Source organism: Lissotriton helveticus, chromosome 7 (assembly GCF_964261635.1).
Source record: "Lissotriton helveticus chromosome 7, aLisHel1.1, whole genome shotgun sequence".
Taxonomy (NCBI): domain Eukaryota; kingdom Metazoa; phylum Chordata; class Amphibia; order Caudata; family Salamandridae; genus Lissotriton; species Lissotriton helveticus.
In genome coordinates, this window is record NC_136068.1 from 1,894,652,159 (window position 1) to 1,894,671,779 (window position 19,621).

Consider the following 19,621-nt stretch of genomic DNA (forward strand, 5'->3'; position numbering starts at 1 on the left):
AAGTGGGAATTGCTCGCTCGGTGTCAGTGTAAAAAAATAAATAACTCGAACAGCATACACAAACTGTGCCTTTTGTGTAAGATGTCTCGATATTGCATGCCTTCTCGAACAGCGTAATCACTGATACCACAAACAAGCATGAGTATAAGATTTCCTGCTACCAGAAAAGCATATAATAAATAACTAGAACAGCATATACAAACGGTGCCTTTATAAAAAAAAACACAAGTATAAGATGTCTCAATACTGCATGCCTTCGTGAACAGCATAATCACTGATACCACAAACGGTGCTGCGATGCATGTAGGCTGAACGTAAGCAAGCAACCACAAAACATAGTTCCAAAAAAAAAAACTTTTGTCCTCTAAAAGCAAGTATACAGTAGTTAGTTGGTGCTGTCTGGGCGTTCGACCAACAAAAAAGGAGGAACAAACACTTGTATCAGCCTGTCAACAACAATGGGAAGTGAAAGACAAGCAGACGAACCAATAAAAGCTCAAGAGGTGGAGTTTCAACACACAGAGTAATTACTAGATGTCTCGGAGAGACAGCGCATGAGCGCTGACTATGCGAGACCTAAAAAGGAACTCAGAATAGGGATTCAATATAAGGATGGGTCTTTAAGGGTGGATTCCTGTGGTTCCTTAGATTGAATTACTATATCCAAACAAGGTAATGTGAAGGAAGCATATGAGTGATTCATGTAGAACACATAGAAAAGTATGAAATAGACATTATATTTACAATGTGAGTATTACCCTGAGCATAAGAAATAAAGTTATCAAAGCTTAATTACATTGGGAATGTAGAAATTTAGCTGATATGTTTCTTAGTAATTATAGTGAGTGATTCTCATGCAGAACGTAGCAGTTTGAAGATTATTTCTACAGAAAGGATTCATTTTACGGAGCACACAAGTTATCTTAGAGGTAAATTGCTATTTATAAATATTACTTTTCAACAAATAAGGAAGAGTATTGATAACCTATAAATTAGAACTAAAATTACACTATTGCAGTAGAGGATAAGCAATATAGTCCCCTAGGTTGTAAAGAATGGTTTAATACTGTGAAGAATTCAAGACATCATAAATTATGTAACATCGTAATCTGATTAAGAAGAACCTATGCACTTAGGAGGCTGCACAATTTGGTGTATACTAATTAAATCATTGTATTAGAACTCTGGAAGTGTTTCCTTTGTATTGATCTTTTGTTTTCTGTTTGTGCCTGCATAAAAATTTGTTTATAAGTGTGAGGAGGGAATAACCGGATAGAATGCATATTTTTGGTCCAAGTTTTGGAGTGGAAGTGTGTAAGAGATAAGTATTGTAATGAGTAAATGGTTATTTTTTTTGGGCTTTGTTTAATCCGGCGAGCATCTCGCAAGACTCGTATGCAAAAGCCTGCCACAAGGTGTTTCCTGTCTAGCGATCCGCTCATGAGATTTATATGAAAAATGACTAAGCCTGCTACAAGGTTGTTTTTTTTGAGAGTTTGTATGGGGAGACATAAAAAAGGTCTAAGGCTTAACCAACAATTAGTATTCTAATTTCTTGCTCCCAAGATGCGTCACATTGTAAATAGGGAGCAACATGGTGCATGGTTTACGCTGCCGCTGTGTCACAGAAGTGACGCAACTGCGACGCCCATGAGGCACACAGGCTTGTAAATATGCTCCATGAGTGTTTGTGAACAGTCTACCAGGCCAACTGGAAAGTTGGCCTTCACTTGAAAAGGCCTGGGACTGTTTACGAACAATCTGCCAGGCCAACTGGTAATTTGGTCTTCTCTTGTAAAGGCCTGGGGTTAGAGCATGTCTTCTTGTCTTGGTGCAGTCTTTGGACTGTCTTGTTATGATGCAGTCTCCATCCTGTCTTATGGTTTGATTGTTGAGTTTGGGTAATGTGAAGTTCGCGGACCGACGTCGGTGGTGGTGCTTGTGAAATTCTTGTTTGAGTGAGTAGCGACTATGCTCTGTGTGTGTGGAGGTAAGGATGCCTTGCCTCAGCAAGCTGTGTTTTGTGGGGTTTTTTGTTTGACACAGTCTGAGGACTGTCTTTGGTAAAAGTACTTGCAATTCCTTTGCGAGGCAAAATGATGAGTGTGGCCCCTTCTTTAAAATGTCTGGAATGAGCTTAATTTGGTCTCTTGTCATTGTGCTCTGCAGATGCTCATTGGAAGGAAGTTAGCTGGTGCCTCCTGGCAACTCTTTACATTTTGAAGAAAAAAATAAATACATAAAAATAAAAATCTGGTGTGATCAGAAATGCTAGCAAGAATGTATATTTATTTTGACATAGGATGAGTACAACATGAGAAAAATGTAAGGAAGGGATGAGCATTTAAATTTAAAACAGTGTTGTGACAATTCAATGTAATGTGAAGTTAATTTGAACAGGCACGCATTCTAAAAGGGCAGAGGAGAGGTGAAATACATGCTCTGCTTAGCTTTGAGATAAGAATGGAATGTGTTCAGTTTCTCCATGAAAGCGGGGCTGGAGTTTTGTAGAGGGAGCAATGTGTCAGTATCTAAACCTGTCCAGCATCAGACACGAACAACATTCTGAAAATTGGCATGTAGGATTTCAGTGCAATGCTCAGAAGTTAACTTATGATTGATTTAAGTGGGTGTGATTCATTTGGATTTGCCCACAATAGAACATGTATTTAATTTGGAAAAAGGTGTTTCAACCACTCTAGGCAGTGAGTCTTTAGCTGAATAAAAAGGATTTTCGAAATCAAAAAACATAGCTTGCACCTTCAGTATGTGTCAGGTTTGCTTTGGCCTGCGGTGAGATAAGGAATAAATTCCTAAGGAGGGGGCTCAGTGTGCAGGGAGACAGAAAGGAGCAGACAATGGAAGAGAGACGCTGGGGAGAGAGTAAAGACAGAAAAGGAATTCCTAAGGTGGGGCATTGATTGCCAGCCTTTCCTAAAGGGACAAGAGCCAGCAAGGAATGTTAATTGGGTGAAGATTAAAGGAGCAACACAGGAGCTAAAAGAATTGGTTCATGAGTGTTGTGAAAGTGTGTATCTGTTATGTTATGTTATGTTATTAACATTTATAACACGCACGGCTACTCAAGAGTGTCCCGGCACGGACGCCACATTGTTGTAAATCAACAGGGATTAGGTTAAGCCTTAGCAGAAGACATGCTGTATTTAGCCATTATCGTATCAATTCAACCGACTCCATTTTGTATTTGTGGTGGCCATTTTGTATGTCATACGCTGCCATGTGCTCGCCATGAGTTTTGTCCTACCTCCTTGTTAACTGCGCTTGAAACCTACCCAGCAACAGGCTATATTTAGCATCCTTTGTGTTAGCGCATGCCCAGTAGAGTGTACAGCTGTTAGTAATTAGCCCCAGAAAGGAATGTGCTTTTGAGGGTCTTAAGAACCGTTAACTCCGCCATGTATCGATTGTGCCTTTTGAAATGTCCTTATATGGTCATAAATCATGCTCCATGTTTGTACCACCTACTTTTTGAAACCCCTGTGTATGTATAAAAGGGGCCATGTGCTTTAGTTCGGTGTGCTACTCCAAGCAATACTAGAGGGTGTTGTGTGGACTGTAGTACCACCTTTAAAGGTTAATAAACTATGCTTTTATATTTCCAGTTTCTGTGCCAACTTCTTGCTATGGTCTGAGGACTTCGGGCAGAGAAGGGCGAACCCCTTGCACTGGTAGGCCTTGCTGAGGTTTACTCTGACAAATTGGTGCCCGACACGTGGGGCACATCGGCGACTCGGATGCCCGAAGGAGTGGTCGTGACGAAGGATTGGAATCTCGCTGCGGACGCGATCGCATGCCAGGAGAGACCCAAGTCTTGGCATCCTAGGCGTTTTTTCCTTTCTTTCCGATCTGACCATCCAGGTGGTGCCGGTCCTCGACTGAGATCTCTTCTGTTGACTTGCCGTGCAGTGGCCGTTTGGTCGAATTTAGAACTTGGCAGTTGGAATCTGGACGCCCTGTGATTGGTAACCGTTGTACGGTACTTGCTGTGGGTTTTGGAAGCCTGGGAGTGGCAAGGCAGTTTTAGGATACGCTTGCTGTGGCAATTTGAGTTGGTACGACTAGTCATGATTTGTATGCAACACATATAGGCAGGTAATGAGGAGATTCTTCTCTATATTGCGATTTTGATTTGAACAGCACATAGTATTAAAGATATCTTAAGTGCCACTTTAATTATAATACTGCATATTTTGCACTATTTTTGGCATGCCTGCTCTTAGCGCGCTTCGTAGGATGTGTTGCTTTTGTGTAAATAACCAGTTAAGACTTGAGAAATCGCAACCGGCTCCCCCTAAAGGGATGCCTAATAGGGATATGTATATTAAATATGGTCTTTCTTCTATATTGTACAGCACATTGTGGAATAAATACACTCGTAAGGATCCTGAGTTATGTTGGCCAATGCATGGGTCATTTGATTTACGGAAGATTGAGTATGTGGAACAGTGTATGTTTGAGCGGAAACCCAGACAAGACATGTTTGAATGTATACTAATGTGGGTGAAAGATGTACGTGAGCGTGAGAAACGTGAGCAAGCGCTGATTGAGAAGGAGCAACGGAAGAGTACGTATGAGAAAGCGCAAGAATTGAGAAAGAAAGAAGTGAAGGAATTGGAAGAGAGACAGGAGAAGGAACGCAGATTACAGATATCTGGCCAATATGCTGTTCGGCAACCTCTTTATCCTGTCCTTAATAAACCGCTAGATGATTTTTTGTTATTAGATCGTCCTCCGCCTCCGTATGCCGTTCCGTCCGCTCCATCTGGTGAAGATGAGGATTCTGGTTCAGATCAAACGAAACGAGGCACTCGCTCTATTCTGTCAGTCGATCGTGCGTCCGAACTCAGAAAGATCGCCCGTCAAGCACTTCGTGATACTGTCACTGTTTCTAACATTTTAGAAAGTTTACAGGGGTGGCAGGAAAGTTTTTTGTTGGAGAACTTGTTGAGATGTTTCGGAAAGCTTCTGGGATTTTAGAACCTGGTGATGTAGCAGCCGATTGTAGGCAAATGCGTGATGGTCTCTTTACTCTTCCCCAGGTGGCTGATACGATAAGGCGGCTGATTAAAGTACGAACTGAGACGCTTAGTCTGCGAGAGGTGAACCGAAAAAGGGATGTAGATGCACGGACGGGTTCGCTCGTCGCAAAGCAATCATCTATCTTTGGAACAGATAAGACCACAATTGTGCATGCAAAACCTATGCGAGAGGCAGCGCCTTTATATGTTCCTCCTAAAGGAACGGGTACAAGTGATCATAAGAGTTCTGTTGATGCTAAGGGTTATTTTATTTATAATTGGGTGTACACTCCCTGGAATAGGGCAGATGTAATGGCACTTAAGACAGCATTGCCTGACCCGCGGAAAAATCCAGCCGCTTTCTATGAGGAAGTTGAGGGTGCGCTTAACTCTTGTACTATGACTTTAGCTGATATCGATTTATTTTTCGGGCTAATACTACCACCTGATATGTGGAGGTCTGTGCGTAAAGTTAATGATTGTGTAGCTTATGGGGCGTTATGGAAAGAGATAGAGGCAGAAGAAGAAGAAAGGGAACCAGAGAAAAAACCATGTCAATTGATTTTAGATCTCCCCGCTGCGATATTAGCTAAATTAAAAACGATTATTCCCGCTAAAAAGATTGACTGGACTATTTTAGCATCATGTAAGCAAAAGGCAGATGAATCGGTTTCAGATTTCTTTACACGGTTTGAGGAAGCCTTTCATGATTTTAGCGGCCAGTTCCTAACGAACGATACGGGCTGACATCTGTTTGTAGATAAATATGTTACGAATCTATTACCAGGAGTGGCTAGCCGTTTAAAAGCTAGTGAAAGCTCTTGGACTACCTCTTCTCCGGCCTCTCTCCTGATGATGGCTCAATATCAGGAGCGTCAGGAATTAGAAGCGAAAGGTAATGAGGAGAAGAAGTCTAAGGATTTAAAAACGAAGGTTATGTTATCTCAGGTTTATGGTCCGCCTTCTAGAGGTAATGATTGAGGCGGACGACGATGTTATGGTTCTTCTTATACTCGCTCGAATTTGGCTGTTGATCAATGTGCGTATTGTAGAAAATGTGGCCATTGGGCAGACGAGTGTCCATTGTTGCGCTCGCAGCGCTATGCCCGTGGTCGGGGACCAATGAGAAATTGTGCGAGATATTCAGGACCCAGGGGCAATACGAACGATCATGCTAAGTTTGATTCTAATGCACGAGTACAGAATGGGTTCAATACTTTCGACAGGCATAACCAATACCAAATGTCTGATTATGCGCAGCCTGATTTACATGATTCTGCTTATGCATAGGATTGCGTAGGATGGTGTAAGGAATCAGTTGAAGTTCCAGTAGATCAGAGGGGTCCTTATGTTACAGCACATGTTTTGGGTTCTACTGATCAGTTTCTGGTTGCTACAGGAGCTACTCGTAGCGCTCTGTCTAAACAATTGGTTCCGAGGGCTCCCCTGTCTGGCTTAACGATTACATCCATACGTTTCGATGGAACACCTTCCCTTAGCCCATTGTCACAACCATTTGCATTTCATGTTGATAAGTTTACTGCTCCATGCCCATTTTTGCTTTCCCCAAATACACCAGATAATATTGTGGGTCTTGATATGCTCAAGTATTTCAGAGCCACAATAAGATGTTCCCCTGAAGGAGTACGTGTGATCTTGAATGATAATTACACTGTGATGGAAAGAGTTTGTATTGCTAAAGAGGACACTGCTTTAGCTTCCAAACCCGATACTTTGTTGGCTACTTCGGATACTGATGTAGGACAGATGGTTATTCCACCGGTGCACATTAGTGTAAAGGAGGGAGCTGTGTTGCCACGTTTGCCCCAATATAGAATTTCACAGGCGGGTGAAGAAGCACTTACACAAATTGTAAAAGATCTCATTGAAGTGGGGGTTGTTGAAGAAGTTCCATTTAATGTCTGTAACAGTCCAATCCTCCCAATTTTGAAAAAAGATACTGACACTAGGATCTATCGATTCATAATTGATTTACGACAAGTAAATAAGATAGTGGTGCCACAATATCCAGTGGTTTCTGACATCACGACACTTCTTACTCTAGTTCCACCAACTGCAACTACGGTACGTCGTTATAGACTTGAAGAACGCCTTCTTTTTGATCCCTATTCATCCTGATAGCCGATATCTGTTCGGTTTCACTTTGAATAATTGATCGTATAGATTTTGTAGAGTTCCTCAAGGGTATACTGAGAGTCCTAGTATCTACAGCCAAGCATTGAAAAGACGACTCGATTATTTTGTCCTGCCCGAAGGTGTGGCGCTCATACAATATGTGGATGATATCTTGTTGGCAGCCGATACCCCTGAGCAACGTTAAAAATGTACTCTGTCTTTGCTTTCTCTGCTTGCTTCACATCATCATAAAGTATCGTGAAAGAAATTGCATTATTGTAGACATAATGTAACCTATCTAGGTCACCTTTTGTCTAAGGAGGGACGTGCACTCACATCAGGTCCCATTCAGGCAATTTTAGACACACCAGTACCTTCTACACAGAAAGAAGTTCGAGCATTTCTTGGTCTTACTTCCTTTTGTAGGCAATGGATATTGGGGTTTTCATACATTGTCAAGCCTTTGTTAGCACTTTTGACAAAAGACACTCCAATACCCCTTCCATGGACAGAAGAATGTGAGAATGCTTATCGACAGTTACGACAAGCCCTTTGTTCAGCACCAGTGTTAGGTACTCCAGATTATACGAAATCTTTTACATGAGCGAGATGGATGTGCATTGTCAGTTCTAGTGCAGACATATGGCGTTAAGCAACGTCCTTGTGCATATTTTTCAGCAGTACTTGATCTTGTTGCTCGAGCGTTGCCTGGATGTTTCCGCTCGATTGCAGCAACAGCTGTGTCAATACGCCAGAGTGAAGGGATAATCTTATCACATAAGCTGTTGGTGTTGGTACCCCATGCTGTTGATGCCCTTTTGAATCAAACAAAGACGCAGCATTTAACTAGTGCTCGTCTGACAGGATATGAGCTGACGTTAGCTCATCATATTACACTGCAGAGATGTGCAACACTAAACCCAGCCACGTTGTTGCCATTTCCGGCGACTCAGCCTGAGGTGCAAGAGACACATGGTTGTATTTTCCTGACTGAGGAACAGACAAAGGGTCGTATTGATTTGCAAGATACGCCCCTTCCAGATGTGGATGGAGAACTGTGGGTTGATGGGTCATGTCTGAAGTTGCTGGATGGTACAACTTCAGCCGCATATGCAATTACTACACTTCATACGATAGTGGAGACAGCTCTTATACCACAGAAGTCAGCTCAAGCAGAGGAATTAATAGCTTTGACACGAGCATGTGAGCTTAGTACAGATTTGTGTGTGAACATTTACACAGATAGCCGCTATGCTTTTGGAGTAGCACATGATTTTGGCCTGCTCTGGAAGGAAAGAGGTTTTCTGACATCACACAGGATGCAGATAATGCACGGAGAACTAGTGCATAAACTTCTAATTGCTTTGACATATCCAAAGAAAGTAGCTATCGTGAAATGTAGTGCTCATAAGAAGGTGACAGACAAGGTGGGACAAGGAAATGCTTTTGCAGATCGAGTGGCACGTGAGACTGCGATGCAGCCTAGCACTACTTCTACGTATGTGGTTAAGTCACAAGCTGAGCGGTGGCACGATGCTAGGAAAGAAGTATTAGAAATACAGACGACCGCTTCTGACAAAGAACGGGAGCAATGGTCTAAAGATGGAGAGTTGGATGATGAAGGTTGTTGGAGGAATAAGCAGATGGATAAGTGGAAGTTGCCGATAGCTTTTGTACTTCCTATGGTTCAGATGGCACATGGGCTAGCACATGTTGGAGCTTCACCAATAGTGAAAATGCTTACGCAAGTTTGGGAGCATCCAGAAATTGCTAGCACAGCTAAAAGAGTAGTACAGTCCTGTATGATTTGCCTGCAATACAATCCTGGAAAAGGGACACGAACTCCAGCAGGAGGTTTTGCTACACCAACTGCACCTTTTTGAGGCGTACCCTACAAAGGACAATACTGCAATTACTACGGCAAAGGTGCTTTTGAAGGAATTCTTTCCTCGTTATGGTGTTTGTAGATTTTTGTGGAGTGATAACGGACCTCATTTTATCCATTTGTAGCGGCCATTTTGTATGTCATACGCTGCCATGTGCTCGCCACGAGTGTTGTCCTACCTCCTTGTTAACTGGGCTTGAAACCTGCCCAGCAACAGGCTATATTTAGCATCCTTTGTGTTAGCGCATGCCCAGTAGAGTGTACAGCTGTTAGTAATTAGCCCCAGAAAGGAATGTGGTTTTGAGGGTCTCAAGAACCGTTAACTCCGCCCATGTATCGATTGTGCCTTTTTAAATGTCCTTATATGGTCATAAATCATGCTCCATGTTTGTACATCAATGAAGGAGGATGCCTCATGGGAACAGTTCAGCCCGAACTGCCAACCCATGTCTTCCCTGGACCGGAATCAAGCATCCTAGGACTGGTTTCTGGCTATCAGCCGTCTTCAGCCAGGATAGCTTGACTCCAGTGGCTTAGTGAGCACGGGACCCACGTCTGGGCATACCCTTCCCACATAGGGTGAACAGCAAAACACACAAGATGATGGACGGAATGTTGCACAATGGCAAAACATTCACCCCCAGTCACAGATCTGGGTTTAATCCATCGTTATTTTGCTCACCAAGCCACCCCAGTTCAGACATGGCCATATGCAAATCAGTCTTGACCCTGGGCCTCATGGGAACAGTTCAGCCCGAACTGCCAAGCCATGTCTTCCCTGGACCGGAATCAAGCATCCTAGGACTGGTTTCTGGCTATCAGCCGTCTTCAGCCAAAATAGCTTGACTCCAGTGGCTTAGTGAACACGGGACCCACGTCTGGGCATACCCTTCCCTAGGTTGAAAGAGCTGCACTTTCCAGATTTCATTCTCTCACACACAAAAAAACTTTCCCTGATGGAAATGTAGACTCAGTGTCCGAAATGGTGTGAGGAAGGAAAGTCATATGTACTGTCCGGAGAGTCATTCTAAACCTGGGCTATGTGTGCCTGCATGTTTTGTGAGCAACTGTGAGAGTAAAAGTGAACTGACTGGTCTGTATTGTTTTAGATATTTTGTTCAGTTTCACAGTTGGTGGTTATTTGATGTATTTAGTTAGACCCTCTGTGTGTGTATTCATAGTCGGTTTTTCAACTTCTTGGTTTGTGTTTTTTTGTTTACTAAAAACAATGCGATGTCGGTGTGTGTGGAGTGGTGCTTATCTGGGGGTGTGTGTAGACTGGTGCTTGGCTGGTGGTGTGTGCGGACTGCTGCTTGGCAAGCAGTGTTTGCAGGCTGGTGCTTGCCAGGTGGTGTATGTGGACTGGTGCTTGCCTGGTGGTGTGTGTGGACTGGTCCTTACCTGGTGATGTGTGTGGACTGGCACTTGGCTGGTTGTGTGTGTGGACCAGTGCTTGGTTGGCAATGAGCATGGACTGACTTTTAGCTGGTGGTGTATGTGGCGCGCATTGTGTGTGGACTAGTTCTTAGCTGGCAGTGTATGTAGATTGGTGCTTGGCTGGTGGTGTGCAATGACTAGTGCTTGGTTGGCAGTGTGCCTGGACTGATGGTGTGTTTGGTTGCTGATAGCCAGTATGTTTACTGACTTGCTGTGTTTGTCAGTTGTCTGATGTTTGGGTACTTCTTGGTGGGATTGGTGTGTTAGTCTTTTTGGCTTCTGAGAGTGATGGGCCTTGAATGGTTCTGTTTATCAATGTAAGTTTTGGATTGTGTTGGGTCTGAAGCTAGCAGTGCTACCGATTTCTGCATGCATGAAAGGTATGCAAATGGACTGTAAAGTGGTTGGTGTCTTGACCTAACTTTACAGCTCTTGAGCTGTAAATCAGTGGTTCTCTAATGATGTTGAAATTATTAACGATGACTTTTGCGTATTTTATTTCATAAAGTCTGGTAAATAAACCTTTCTTTATGACCCATTTACTTACCCGTGTGCCAAATCCAACCAGTATGCCAGTGATTGACTAGTGAATGGGTGTGCAAAAAGGTTTTTATGTTTTTCTTTGCTTTTTCCCATTAGTGCACACTCTCTCTTTCAGCGAACACGTTCTTTTTGGAAACTGGTTAGTAAGGGAATACTATGTGGCATGTTTATCTGCTCAGAAGCCCTTGGAAATTTAATTTATTGACAAAAACATATTTTTCCTGACATTTCGGTGTGGGACAGTTGTGGATGACTTGGGCCGGCACAAGTTTCCTTCAACCCGTGTTTCCCAGGTGTCCCGATAAAAATGCTTTCTCACTTGTGCGGTGGGCCAAGTGTCCGTGACAGTGAAGGGCTGAATGCAGCACATACAGAAAAAACTAAAATCGAGGAGAAATACAATTATTTCTCCTCATTGTGGTACATTAATGCCTGCTTTTGAAAGGCGTTTTGACTCTACCTCCAATTTACAGATCCTTGTAAATATGGGGAATGCCCACAGCAAGACCCATTGCACACCCCTTTGCTGCAGAAAACTGGCCATATTTACAAGGCAGCATTAGGCCACACAAAGTAGCTTAGCGCTGCCTTGTAAATATAGATCAGGGCATGAGCCACCGGAGCATCGGAAAAAGTGATGCTCCAGTGGTGCCATTCCCTTGTAAATGTGCCCCTAAGTGTGGGATAGGAATCCTTTGATGCAAGCACCTTTTACTTTCTCTTACACTGTAATTGTCCTCTGAAAGCTTTGGTCAGTGAAAGCCAGCAGTAGCCTGAGCTCCTCAAACCATCCTTGCCCACACATCAGTGCTGTGATGTTGACAATGAAGGTCTCCAAAGTGAATGAAAAGTTCATTACAAGACCAGGCTTGAGCCGCTTGCAACTCAGATTTATTAGTCATAACAAAAATAATTAGACTTGGAGCTAAACCCTGATTAACAACTTGCCAAAATGAATCCTTAATTACTACATGAGTTATCTAAAATGAGAACATAGAACCCCTAAATAATCCAGCTTAAGATACAATATAACGAAAGCAAACCTTAAAAATGAAAAAAGATAATGAACCTAAAACTGAGCACATACAGTAGAGATGCACATAAAAGTTTCTGACTGAAGGGATGATGCAGTATATTATTTGGATATCTCTTGGTCCTTTATGCCTGTTTCTGTATAGGACTCTACAATATTGTTTGAGGGTGTGCGACATTAGCTTATATTTTCTTAGTTCATTAATGACGTCAATGAAGCCTGCACCTTCAGTTCACTCATTACAACTTTTTGGTATAAATGCGTTGATAGGGATTATCCAGTCAGCTTCATTTAGTTCATGTATTTACCCCTCACACCCATAAGCATTTGAAACCAGCCAACCTGCATTTGTTTTACTAATGTTCACTCTCTTGCCACACACATCAATACAACAAAATGTTAACATCTTTGGTGTCTCAGCCATTGCATTTCATGAAGGTGTACATCATTTTCAAGACTTATGAACTGTTCCATTATAAAAGGCAAGTAAATTCCATGAATTGTAAATCATTTTCCATGCTTATACTGTTCCATCTAGTAATAAAGGGTAGTACAATTCATGTAGTATAAATCATTTTTAAGAATTATGAACTTTTCCACGTCTTATTAAAGGCTAGTTCAATTCATGAAGTATAAATCATTTTTAAGTTCAAAATAAGTATATTGAAGAAAATACAGAAACGTAACATAACACAAAAGAGGAAACAAAAAAAAAAGGGAAATAACATGTGATCAATACTTAATATACTTATAACATCTATGTGGTCAAAAGGGTAGAAAAATGGTTCAAAGTGCAGAAATTACAATAATGAAGTAAAATAAAATAATAGTATACAAAGAAGAATAAAATATACAGGAGTGTGGAAGGAATTATAACAGAAAATAAGATATCGCATACAATCAGAAGTAAGAACAATATCATGGAGGTTTAGCTACTTCTTGCTGAAGAGGAGGTGCGATTGGGGAGCGACGAGCACTGATATCAATAAAGAAAGTGACAGGTGACCATAATCTCTTGGTCGATTCATTTTTGAGGGAAAATTTGGCTTAAAATTCGTAAATCCTCAAGTGCTGCTAATACTATACAAACACTTATTTACATCTACAACCGACTCCTCCTCTCTCCATCTACACTTCGCACTAGGCATGCGCATATCTCGTACACTTGTTGGTCCTGCTCCACGCCACAAGCTGACCTCTTTCACAAGCTTTTTAACTGTCCTCCTGTCCATGACTTTTGGATTTAGATCTGGGCCCAAATAAATTCTATTTTCAACACTAATCAGCCCTTTGCCCCCTACACATTTTCATGGGTAGCCTATTTGGGAGAATTGTGAGTCCACCGTGAAAATCGTTGACCTATTGGTGCAGTGGTCTTCCAGCAGATCACAAAAAATTGGAAAGATTCTACTAAGTTATCATTCCCGGCGTGGTGGTATGCAGTTTGTTATAATCACAGATTAGACACCTCTTATGTATACCCGCTATACATGGCGCCTAAACGAGTATAAATCATTTTTAATAATTATGAACTGTTCAATGTCTTATTAAAGGGTAGTACAATTCATGAAGTATAAAACGTTTTTAAGAATTATGAATTGTTGCATGTCTTATTAAAAGCTAGTACATTTCATGAAGTGTAAATCATTTTCAATAGCTATGAACTGTTCCGTCTGTTATGAAGAACTGGCACAATGCAGTAGGTCAGTCCTTTGTTTGTGCCCTCAGACATGAGGGCACAAACAAAGGACTGACCTACTGCATTGTGACATCACTAAATAGAACTTTTATGGCCTCGCTCAGTCAGACGTCATTGGGCCTACAGCTTCTGAACCAATTATTTCTACTAAATGTCTCCTAGATGGGAATTTCTAAAGATATATTTTGTTTGGGTGTTTAAAAGTAAAGTCATAAATGGAGCCAAGCTTGCTAACTACTCTGATGCACTTTACCGCTCTACCGCTCCACTACCCAGGGTGCTGTAATTTAGTTAGGCATGTGTGTACTTTTTATTGCAGGATTAATTAGAACTCGATGATTGGGATATTGGAAGCACAAGCCATGTCTGTTTCACGTACACTTACTCCAACAGTGTAACTTTTCACCAGGAGTGAGCTTTGTGCCCACATGTGTTTGGTACAGAGACTCTTGTTGGATTGTCATAATGTTACATTGTCTCATGTTCTGAAGAAACACACCTTGCTACAGCAGTGACACCTTGTGGACAGAGTATGACATTAGCAGGAAACAGACAGAAACTGATGCAACAGTAAACCTCAGGGTCACACAGTTGAAGCGCTGCCAGTAAGTGACTTGTATCAGGATGGCATTTTCTAAGGACCGGAGGAAAACAGCAGACAGGTTTGGTTGAGGTTATACAGTGAACACTCACACATTGGAACTCTGCTACATCCGGTTGTTATTTAGAGAGCGCTACTGGTTCCGTGCTTCGAAGGGGCGGTAAGTACAACCAGTCCTCAAATCAAAAATGGCATTATTGGAGATTCTGGTAGGGAATTCTAGCTTGTCTGTACTATATATTCTAATGGCTTTTAATAAGAGTTGGGTTAGAGGAAAATGCATTCTGTATCAGGCAGGCTATTGTCTGGGAGAAAGGCATCTTTAAAGGAAAGGGTCATTCACAGATTTCTCAATTTTGAGCAAAATACAATCACAATCACCCAAAGAATAGCAAACCAATGACGAATGTTTCTACTAAGGAGAACATGTGTGGTACCCACTAGGATCAACTTATAGGAAGGGTCTAGGGGTTTAACGAAGTTCTCCGCAGCCCCCTCTATGTGGGGGCCCCCAAGGGGTCCTTGTTTCGGAGGGGTCCCCTCAACTTCAACAGCCATTGCATGCCTTGCAATGGCGTGGTTTAAAAAATAGGTAAACGCTCGGGACATTCACTAGGCTTTCCCAAGCAGGCCACCTGCATCATAGGGGGCTGGGCCTGGCCCTTCAGTGAGATCCCCTTGAGCCCAAGATTAATGAATATTTGTGCAATCTAGGAGATGACGGGCCCTTATCACATTTTACAGGGGGCTCCATCATTTTGTGTTACGCCACTGGCAGAGATTGCAGATCAATGTTGATTTCTGTGCCAGACTCACATCGGTATGTGCCAGTTTCGATATAAGTTTTATTGGCCCGGGTGATTTTCAGCTCCACCGGCACAGAGATTCTGACCTCTTTGCACATGAAATTCACAATCACTGTTGTGCGTGGCGGAGCCTTCACCGGCAAGCTCAACTCTGACTTCTTCCTGGTGGTGAATGACTGAGACTCTCCTTTCTTCACTGTGAAGGTGTTGGACACCTCTGTCTCTATATTGACTATTCCTTTCAAAGAAAAGGAGACTCCAGCCTTTATTGTGGTCTCATTGCTGAATTCGAAGCTGTGGGAGGTGTATTTTTCAAACTCTTTGGTAAGAGTGGCAGTGAGCTCCTGCTCGATATCTGAGCTGTTCTTGTATGAATACTGGTCTATCTGAATGTTTCTTTCACTCTCTACCTGTTTCTTGTCCCACAGAATTGTGGCTGTCACAGAGCATTGCCCAGGGCGCAGAGGATACACATGGGAGACATGGTCATTGAAACCGATATCGGAGTATTTTGGCAAATATTCACCAGCGCTGGCTACAATGCACCTTCCACGTTTATTTATATGCTTGTACAGAACCCATGCCCCACTCTGGACTCTGTGGGAGCTTATCTTGTCATCCATGCCCCCAAACACCAGATTGGACTCCTGAGTCAGCACCAATGCCTTACCCCGTGCTTTGGAATGCTCATAAACTGTGATCTTGGGATTGCTCAGGTCATCAGTGATCAGCTTAAGAGAAGATATACGTTTACGCAGCTCAAGTATGGAATCCGATGAGTGTTCTCCCTCCTCTAAGGCTATGCACCATCCGTGATAGCAGGGATGCTCGTACAGGATCCAGGGCTGCCCGACGATCTTCACAGAGGTGATGCAGTCATTGAAGCATTCATTTGTCAGATCTCGAACATCTGCTGTAAAAGTCTTATTGAGTCCTGTGAAATTAGGCCCTTGATAGACAGTGATTGAGTCCATGGTCATCCGCTGTGGAGGTTTCGATCTGATCCCTTATTTGACGCTGTAGCACAAAACAAAAGCCAGTCAGTGGGGATAAAGCAGGGTTCCCTGCAAATGTGCAGCACTGTTATTCTCTTCTCTAAAGAAATCTTTTATCACTATGAAGGATACATTCTGCTGTGTGTTTTGGAAAATGTTTTTCAAGATTAAGAGCTCAATTTCCCAATAATCGGGGGGCATCACAGACAAAGCAGTTTACATCTGTATTTCTTCAGGGTTCATTAACAGCGAAGATGAGAAGAAGCCATAAGGAACAGTGGGAGGAAGTCACTGGATGAACCAGACTACTTTTGCTTTTTCACTCTAGCAACAAAGATGCCGCCACTATTCATAACATGATCACAGTAGGTCTCAATAGCAGTTTCTTCTGCAGTAAATATAATCTTGCAAATTACATCAATCAGAATTAGTTTAAATAATCACAAAATGTCTCTATTTTCTCCTCTATCACTCAGCACAGAAGTAAATGTGAAGTGACGCTGGAACAAGTAAATTGTGTTAGTTAATAAAACTGAAATGAGATGGAAGAAAACAAATATTGCATTTTGAAAGTGTAGTAACTCAACCTCAAGTTGGCAAAGTAGAATACAACAGCAATATAAGGAAATCAGTCAGCGGATCAAAAGCACACTTTGAATAGAATCTAGTCTAAGCTAGGACTAAACCTGATTCGAGCATGTTAGCCAGATGCTTCCTGGTGTTCAATCTGACCAAAGTAATTCTTTCAAAACTGAAGGCATGCCAAACATCATTGGCACCCAAGTTTCCCATAAAATGTGTAGGGTCACTTGTGACTGGCGCAGTACCGATCTGCCATCCTTTTGACCACACTGCTCATGTTGCAATGTGCACTCATTTAGTTAAGTATCTTGTTCCCAGCAGAGTGCTCATCTAGAGCTGGAGGTCTAACCTAAGTTGTTACCTTAAAGAGAGACTACCATTCTCTCTACTGGGCAATGAAAAAAATATAGCTGATGACACCTGGTTGATTTTCTTGTGTTTTGGCTTAATCCCTGTAACTCTAGTGGGGAGGATGCACATTGGTTCTGCTTGGGGTCTGTGAACCCTGTCATTATGCAAATGTCTCACTTACCTCAAAGTGTTACATGTATATATGTTCAGCATCAATGTGTGAGATTTGGTGTATTGGATGCCACAAACCAGTGTTGCCAGATTCTGCTCAGAGAACTAATTAGAAAGGGACCCCCTGCGTCTAGTAACGAGTTCCTAGGTCAGGGCACAATACTAATCAAAATAACAATACCTAGGCAACTTCAGGGTCCTGCTAAGATATCAGGTACAAAAGCACAATGATAATGGGAACACAATTGTGGTGTATAGTGAAGCAGTGTACAGAACAAATAAGCTAATATAGCAATTTCATATAATGCGAATTTATTTAACAAATTTCACAAAAAGTATTATATTTTGAAATAAAAAGAACATATATATAATGCATCAATAAACAAATTAATACATACAATTTCAACACGTATGACACAATTAAAAGCAATGAGCACAAATAAGGTTATACATTTATAAAAAACAACAGCCAAGTGGATAAATGAGGAATCTCTACGCGCGTTTCGGCGTAACACACGCCTTCTTCGGGAGACCACTTGTGATTTCTAAAAGTGCACGAAAGTGTGCGCAAGGTAAATAGTTGCAGATGTCGCATCAGTAACAACTTGACGGTTTTGCCACCCTATTTATGGACTTGTGATAGTGCAGTCACAATCGACTAGCTGTCCTTACTGTTTAACGCACTATGACTGACTGTCAACAAGAATGTAGTCAGTCAACATTACTTTAACAATCTTTAAAACGTGGGGAACCGGCTGCCTTCTGTGCAGTCCAATATGGATTTTAGTAAAAAAAAGCACTTTTAGCTTCACCGATAGAATTAAAGGGTCAGCCAAATTAACTGGTAAAATACTTATCCGACAAGGTGAACATCGCCTTCGGTTTAAGTAGTTTAGAACTGAATTTGTGATGAGTCAGGTATCTGTTATTTATTTGGACAGGGGCATGGATGGCCCTTTAAGCACAATGGCAGTATTTGCTGCGTGCGATGTCCGTGACGCCTAATGGGATTCTGCTCAGACACAGAACTGAGCGATACAAAAAGGGGATGATGGACGGAGCGTTTGAGCAAATCAAACACTCACCGCAGTCAACTGATCTGGGTTTAATCCATCACCATTCATTAGCTCACTCAGCCACCCCATTTCAGACATGGCCATATGCAAATCAGTCTGACCCTGTGCCTCATGGGAACAGTCCAGCCTCAACTGTCAAGCATGTCTTCCCTGGACCGGAAACAAGCATCCTGGGACCGGTTTCAGATTCATAATCCTCATCAGCCAGGCTATCTTGAATCCAGTGGGCAAGTGAGCAAGGGACTCACGTCTGAGCATACCCTGCCAACTTAGGGCGAACAAAGCGATACAAAAGGGGATGATGGACGGAGCGTTTGAGCAAATCAAACACTCACCCCCAGTCAACTGATGTGGGTTTAATCCATCACCATTCTTTAGCTCACTCAGCCACCCCAGTTCAGACATGGCCATATGCAAATCAGTGTGACCCTGTGCCTCATTGGAACAGTCCAGCCCAAACTGCCAAGCCATGTTTTCCCTGGACCGGAAACAAGCATCCTGGGACCGGTTTCGGATTCATAATTCTCATCAGCCAGGCTATCTTGAATCCAGTGGCCAAGTGAGCAAGGGACTCACGTCTGAGCATACCCTGCCAACTTAGGGATAACAAAGCGATACAAAAGGTGATGATGGACGGAGCGTTTGAGCAAATCAAACACTCACCCCCAGTCAACTGATGTGGGTTTAATCCATCACCATTCTTTAGCTCACTCAGCCACCTCAGTTCAGACATGGCCATATGCAAATCAGTCCGACCCTGTGCCTCATGGGAACAGTCCAGTCCGAACTGCCAAGCCAGGTCTTCCCTGGACCGGAAACAAGCATCCTGGGACCGGTTTCGGATTCATAATCCTCATCAGCCAGGCTATCTTGAATCCAGTGGCCAAGTGAGCAAGGGACTCACGTCTGAGCATACCCTGCCAACTTAGGGCGAACTGTTGAACTGTATTTTAAAATAACCCACATGACTCCATTTTGTGTTTCCATGCTCTCGGCAACCTGATGAAGAATTGCTTTCCATGTCCCTTTTGAAACTTGCCCAACCCTCCCTGCTCCTTGTGGTCGAGCCGATTCCGAGAGGATGCCTGTGTGCTTCACCCCCCCAGTTGTGCCAGAGACTCAGCCACATCCTGTCCATTGTTGGTAACTCAACCTGTCACAGCAGCTGCCCTGTGACCACACCAACTGATAGAGGAAGCACAAGGCTGTGCACTGAGACCACACCAACTGATAGAGGAAGCACCAGGCTGTGCACTGTGACCACACC

At 42.6% G+C, this 19,621-nt stretch overlaps 1 pseudogene across 1 annotated transcript in view; it reads right to left on the bottom strand.

The window, feature by feature from the left end:
- Positions 1-13,848: 13,848 nt before the first annotated feature.
- Positions 13,849-19,621, bottom strand: part of LOC144767830 (epidermal differentiation-specific protein pseudogene) — a 52,863-nt pseudogene continuing 47,090 nt past the window's right edge. The window contains exon 3 of the transcript XR_013598354.1: positions 13,849-16,196. The product of XR_013598354.1 is annotated as an epidermal differentiation-specific protein pseudogene (transcript). The remainder of the gene's footprint in view (positions 16,197-19,621) is intronic.